Genomic DNA, 7500 nt, shown 5'->3' with positions numbered 1-7500 from the left:
TCCTGTTTACGGTGAACATCATAACCTCAAACCTCTTCGTGTTTCTTCTTCAGACAAAGCAGACGTGGTGAAGAAGCCCTGGGAGAAACCGTCGTCTGTGTCACGGTAAAAACAGGACCTCTGACTCTTCAGTAAAGCGTCGATTTTCAGCCGATTTTTAAGTAGCTTTTATTTTTTCCCAACATTTCCGAACAGTTCACAAACATGTTTTTAAAAGTTGTGCCTGGTTTTGAACAGAGTGAACTCAGTGCCCAAGAGTCAGGACAAGAGCCCGGTGTCTCCGGCGACGGCGGCTCCTCTGAGGTACAGTATCACTCCTCTACACCGACACACACTTCTGAAGATCCACAACAACATCTGTGTTTGACTCCTTCTTACAGAACGAGACCCAGCAGCGGCACAGGAGACACTGCAGACATGGAGAAACTCAAACAGGTCACTAACACACACACACACACACACACAGAGACAGACACACACACAGAGACAGAGACAGACACACACACACACACACACACACACACAGAGACAGACACACACACACACACACACACACACACACACACACACACACACACACAGACACACACACACAGAGACACACACACACAGAGACAGACACACACACACACAGACAGACACACAGAGACAGACACACACACACACACACACACACACAGACACACACACACACAGAGACAGACACAGACACACACACACAGACAGACAGAGACACACACACACACACACACACACACACACACACACAGACACACACACACACACACAGACAGACACACACACACACACACACACACACACACACACACACACACACAGACAGACACACACACACACACACACACACACACACACACACACTGACACACACACACACACACACACAGACACACACACACACACACACACACACACACACACACACACACACACACACACACAGACACACACACACACAGACACACACACACACACAGACACACACACACACACACACACACACACACACACACACACACACACACACACAGAGACACACACACACACACACACAGACACACACACACACACACACACACACACACAGACAGACACACACAGACACACACACACACACAGAGACAGACACACACACAGACACACACACACACACACACACACACACACACACACACACACACACACTGACACACACACACACACACACACACACACACACACACACACACACACACACACACACACACACACACACACACACACACACACACACACACACACACAGACACACAGACACACACTCACACACACACACACACACACACACACACACACACACACACACACATACACAGACACACACTCACACACACACACACACTCTCACACACACACACACACACACACACACACACACACACACACACACACACACACACACACACACACACACACACACACACACACACACACACACACACACTGACACACACACACACATACACACTGACACACACACACACACTATACTGAAAACAAGCAAGCCCTGCCCAGATTAAACTCAAAAGTAACGTAACGCATTACTTTCTATAAAAAGTCACTTAGTAAATTAGTAAAGTAAGTTAATTTAGTAAATTAGTTCCTATCTTAAGGAGTAAAGCGACATTATAACGCATCTCTTTTAAACGTAACTCCCCCGACTCTTCTCTGTCTGAGCGCAGGACATCCTGGAGGAGATGCGTAAGGAGCTTCAGAAGGTGAAGGACGAGATCATCAGCGGTCAGTCGGGTTCCTCGCTCTTCTTCACAGACACTCGTGATCCCGCTCTGAGTCTTGTGTTTCCTCCACAGCTCTGCTGGACGAGCTGCAGAAGATCAACGCTGCGTAGGAAGACCAACCACGAACACAAGACGCTTCTCTCTCACGCTTCAAGACGCTCGAAACCCTTTCACACACATCACCTAACACCCGCGGCCTTTCACTGCTCCTTCTTCCTGAATGTTCATTTAATGTTGAGCGTTCGTTCTGTCCCTTGCATTTGTGTTTTAATCTCGTCTCACGTGTTCCTCCTGCATCTAGAAATGCTGCGACTAGTTAGATGTTGACCTCTGTAATGATCAGAATTCATAAGATTATGTGTAATAGCAGGTTATTTATCAAGCACTGTTATGTAAACTGTTCTGCAGGGGTTTTCAAACTGGGTCCCCGGGTCAGTGGTTCAGAAAAAAACGGTGTGAAAATTCAGGAAATGTGAAAAATATCTGATTAAATTAAATAAATATAAATAAATAATCTGAATTTTTTTTAAAAAAATTGATTGACATAAAGTTAATAAGATTATTATATGGTGTTCAAAAATAATTTGTATAAAATAAAATAAGTGATAAAAATAAATGTTTTTTAAAAATATTGAAATTAGATTAAATTGGAATTTTTTTGGATTAAAAATGTGATTAAAATAAATTGATTTATACCCAATCATCCGAAACATTCATTACAATAAATTGATTTAATAATAAGCAATTTGAATAAAATAAAGTTAATTAAAATAAATAGCTTTCCATGTGAAATAGTGTATTTTAATTATAAGGATAATAAAAATAAGGTGAATAAAATAGCATAAACTATTTAAAATGTGACTTAAATAAATCTAATGCAGTATTCTGGCGAGCAAAGAATAATGTATTGTTAAAAAGTTTGAAAAGCTAGTTTGGGTCAAATAAAAAATAAAATGTAAAAGTTGATTCACTCAAGAATTTTTAATAATAGTTTTTTTGCAATATGAATGTATTTTTATAGCTTAATATTTTTATAGCTTCATTCAGGGCCCCTTCATTCAATTCAGGGCCCCTTGCACCGGGATCATCATACTTGGTGGCACCTGAAAGATTGAAAATCCCTGAGTTATTATTAAATCTGGTAAAATAATAAGAGTCTCAGGGATGCGCAGATGTTGTGATCATCAGCTGTTTCAAACTAACTATGTAGCAATCTGTGTGTTATTTGTGTGTGATTAACAGAACAGTACTGTAGTATTGTGTAGTATTGTGTAGTGTGTGCTGTGAGTTTGATCCGCTATGCAGCGCTCGGGAGAGCAAATAAAGCCGTCTGAAGGTCAGGCTGATCCCGGATCAGTGTCTCCGCGTCACTCTGTTTCCCGCCGCGGCGGCGGAGCGCGCCGGACTGACCCCGGATCAGCGGGGGGCGGGGCGCGGCGCGGTGACGTCACGCGGCGTGACGCGAGGCTGGTGAACTCTGGACGCGAGAGACGAGTCGAGTCGTGCGAGAGCGCGTCGAATTTTTTCACTCGATCCGGATCGAAACGCGATAAATGACGCGAGGCGGCCGTCGGCGTGCTCGCGTTTAACGACGGTACGAGCGGAGCGATGTTTAAGCCGGAGTTTGTGTGCTAAACGACCGCCCCGCGCTGACAGCAAACAGGTAGTTTGGGTGAACCGCTAAACTAACCCGTTTAACTAGCGCGTTTCGCCGCGATATCGGAGGTAACGCGGGAATGATATCGGCTTGAGAGCGGCGGGTCGCGTCGCGTCGGTTTGCTCGCCGAAGCTCAAAGTTCATGTCGTGTTAGTTTGTTGAGGTAAGTTAGCTTAGCTTCAACTAGCAGCTTCACGCGACTAACTAAACCTTCCTCTGGAGATTTCCGTCACGAGTTCCTGGCGTTTTAACTCGTAATGTTGTGTCAGTCGTTCAGTTTACCGCTTTTTAACTGTACTGTGGTAATATCGCAGCGTTTGGACGTTTAGCGCGTCAGTAACGTGATCCTCTGTCAAGTGTCGTGTAAAGATCAGAGTATTTGAGTATGGTAATCATTCAGTAGCACGGTATGTGTCAGAGTATCGTGTTATTACCACAGAAACCACCGGTTACTTTAACTATTCTATAGCTTTATTTTAGTGTGTTTTATGTGTGCTTTATTATTATTATTATTTTATTATTTTCAAGTTAATTTTTAATTCCAAATCATTTTTGATCAAACGAAATATTCCCACAGTAACATAAATCACATATAATTAATTTTTTTAATTTCACAATCAGTCAATACAAAGCATAGATGTTAATGTGAGCAAACCAAGGGCCTTTTATTTTTAATTAATTATTATAGTTTAGTTATAATTATGTTTAGGTTTATTTGGTTGTAAAAGTTAAATTAAAAAAAGTCAGATCAATCCGAAGCGAAATGTTAAAGAGAAAAAAAGTTTTGGAGGTTTTGATGCTTTTAAAAACTTTTTTTTTTATTTTTTTTTAAATGACAGATTTTTATTCAAATTTGTGTTTTATTTTTTACCACAACAAAATGTTGAAGAGAGATTAAATATGACACTCTATATAAACTAGATTAATTTAAGTTATACAAAACCTTTGTTTGTCATTAAAACATTTTTTAAATCGAATCCGTCTTAATCAAAGAGACACTATTATCAGTTATCATTTTCGACACTTAAAAAATGATGTTCAATCAAAGATTCTGGACCGTTTAAAGCAAAGATAAATAAAAAGAAACCTTAACTATTCGGAAACTGAAATTAAAGTTTTAAATATTTTAGTTTTAACTTTTTAATTTAAATAAGTTTAAATTGATCCAAAGCAAATATATATTCAAACAGGTTTTTAAGCTGTACATTGTGTTCAACTCTTTAAAAAAAAAAACAAACTTAAATTTGTATTAAAAATGCAGCCCCTGTTACCAGGTTGAAGTGTCAATCACTCTGAAGCCCCGCCCATCATGACGGAGGTCAGCGTGGTGAAGGAAGGATGGCTTTATAAACGAGGTACAGATGATTCCTGTGCTGTGTGCCGCGGTGTCAGACGTCCTGTTCTGATGTGTGTGTGTGTGTGTGTGTGACACACAGGTGAGTACATAAAGACATGGAGGCCGAGATACTTCATCCTGAAGAGCGATGGATCCTTCATGGGTTACAAGGAGAAGCCGGAGCTGATGGATCAGAGCTCAGCTCCTCTCAATAACTTCTCTGTGGAAGGTGAGTTCTGCTCCGGATGCTGAGGCGGTGATATACGCTGTGTGTGTGTGTGTGTAAACGGGTCATGTGTTCTCAGAGTGTCAGCTGATGAAGACCGAGCGTCCACGACCCAACACCTTCATGATCCGCTGTCTGCAGTGGACGAGCGTCATCGAGAGGACCTTTCACGTGGAGAGCAGTGAGGAGAGGTGAACCCCAGCTTCATCACACACACACACGCGCACGCACACACACACACACACACACACACGTCTGCATCACACAGTCTCACACACACACACACACACGTCTGCATCACAGTCTCACACACACACACACACACACACGTCTGCATCACACATCACACATGAGTTTTCAAAATGCATAGAAAAATCGAATAAAAAGACAAAGATATAAAAACATCAAGTTTAATAAACGGCTTTTATCCCATGAATCCCAAAAATATTTTATTAAACATATGCATTTAGAAGTTTGGGATCGGTGAAGTTTCTAGTGTTGTGTGGGTGTGTATCTACATGTTATTATATACGGCAAATCCATTACGGCGTGTGTTCTTCTCGTGTCTGAATCCCTGTAGGGACGAGTGGATGCGAGCGATCCAGGCCGTGGCCAATGGGCTGCAGGCGCGGGACGCTTGAGGCAGCCAATGGAGATCAAGTTCAGCTCTCCCGGGGACTTCAGCGCTCTGGAGGACATGGAGGTGTCTCTGTCCAAGTCCAGCTCCAGAGTGGTGCGTCAGAATAGAAATCAGGCAGCTGGTGATGATGGTGATGATGATGATGATGATGATGATGGTGGTGGTGGTTTGTGCTCTCAGACGATGAATGACTTTGATTACCTGAAGCTGCTGGGTAAAGGCACGTTTGGGAAGGTGATTCTGGTTCGAGAAAGCCTCAGGGATGTACTACGCCATGAAGATCCTGCGGAAGGAAGTCATCATCGCTAAGGTGACAGCTAACCGACCTTTACTAACCGACCCGTGACACTTCAACTATTTTTATTTGTAATGAACACATTAAAGTGATTTACACTTTATTTGTTTTTATTATTTGTTTTTTGTACGTCAATGCTTTTGTTTAGATATGAAAAATGATAAAGGTATTGCATAATTTGTTTCTTTTAAGGTTAGTTAGTTTAGGTTATCTGTTCTTATACTAATCCAACAAAATGCATGTTTTTTTTTAAATACTCGCCTCAATAAAATTATAAGAAAAGATCAAAATCATAAACTTTTTGAATTCTGTTCAGGACAAACAGTCTATCACTAAACTAAACACACACCTCTGTGGATCATTCAGCCAACAACACCGTGTTCAGAGTCAAGGGGATGTAAACTTGGGCCATTTTTGTTATTTACACTATTATTTTCCCTTGTAGACTATATGTAAACCTTTTTAATGAGAAATATATTATTCAGTACCAAATAATATGTATGTTCTACTCTGTATTTTGTGTGTGTGTGTGTGTGTGTGTGTGTGTGTGTGTGTGTGTGTGTGTGTGTGTAGGATGAAGTGGCACATACAGTTACAGAGAGTCGAGTGCTGCAGAACACCAGACATCCTTTCCTCACGGTGAGCGTGTGTGTGTGAGCGCGCGTGTGTGTGTGTGCGTGTGTGTGTGTGTGTGCGTGTGTGTGTGTGTGTGTGTGTGTGTGTGTGTGTGCGTGTGTGTGTGCGCGCGCGTGTGTGAGCGCGCGCGTGTGTGTGTGTGTGAGCGCGCGTGTGTTCATGGCACACACATGAATGTCTGACTGCTCTCTGTTGTGTTCCAGACTCTTAAATACGCCTTCCAGACTCCTGACCGGCTGTGTTTTGTGATGGAGTATGCTAACGGAGGAGAGGTATGGATGTGTTTGTCAGACTGTTTTCAGTCTCTCTCTCTCTCTCTCTCTCTCTCCTGTGCTCTTGACGTGTCTCTCGCCCGCAGCTCTTCTTCCATCTCTCCCGTGAGCGGGTCTTCTCTGAGGACAGAGCCCGGTTCTATGGTGCTGAGATCGTCTCTGCTCTCGACTATCTTCACTCTCAGAACGTCGTCTACAGGGACCTGAAGGTCAGACACACTTTTAGTATTCTTCATCAGTTTAGATTTCTTGGAACACATTTTAGAAATGTTAACTAATTAACCTTATTGTACAATCTTAACCCATAAATAATATAAAATCAGTAATAGTTGTCTTTTTTGTTTGTTTGTTTTGAGAATTGAATATAATCTCCAATTATGAAACTAAAAGCAACAGTAGGTGCAGTGAATGAGTCATTGATGATATATATATATTTTATAACACACTCTTTTACATACACAGATGTTTTACAAAGACATGTTTTTTGCAGTGTTTTATGAAAGACCAAATATGTTATTGTTTTGCAAAGAACAGGAACAGAAAGCCAATATGTACTGATTCATTCACTAACCTCATTCATTTAGAAATGAAGGTTGTTTTTATGAATGAATCACTGAATCATTCATTGATTCATTTAGT

At 41.5% G+C, this 7500-nt stretch overlaps 2 pseudogenes; both read left to right on the top strand.

Annotated features, from left to right (window-relative positions):
- The window catches only part of LOC122355613, a 12113-nt pseudogene extending 8961 nt beyond the window's left edge, over positions 1-3152 (top strand).
- A 111-nt stretch (positions 3153-3263) lies between these two features.
- Positions 3264-7154, top strand: LOC122355614 (annotated as a pseudogene).
- Positions 7155-7500: the final 346 nt, after the last annotated feature.

The sequence above is a fragment of the Puntigrus tetrazona genome, chromosome 12 (genome assembly GCF_018831695.1).
Source record: "Puntigrus tetrazona isolate hp1 chromosome 12, ASM1883169v1, whole genome shotgun sequence".
Lineage (NCBI taxonomy): Eukaryota > Metazoa > Chordata > Actinopteri > Cypriniformes > Cyprinidae > Puntigrus > Puntigrus tetrazona.
The sequence above is the reverse complement of the archived record's forward strand: the minus strand, read 5'-3'. Positions and strand labels throughout refer to the sequence as shown.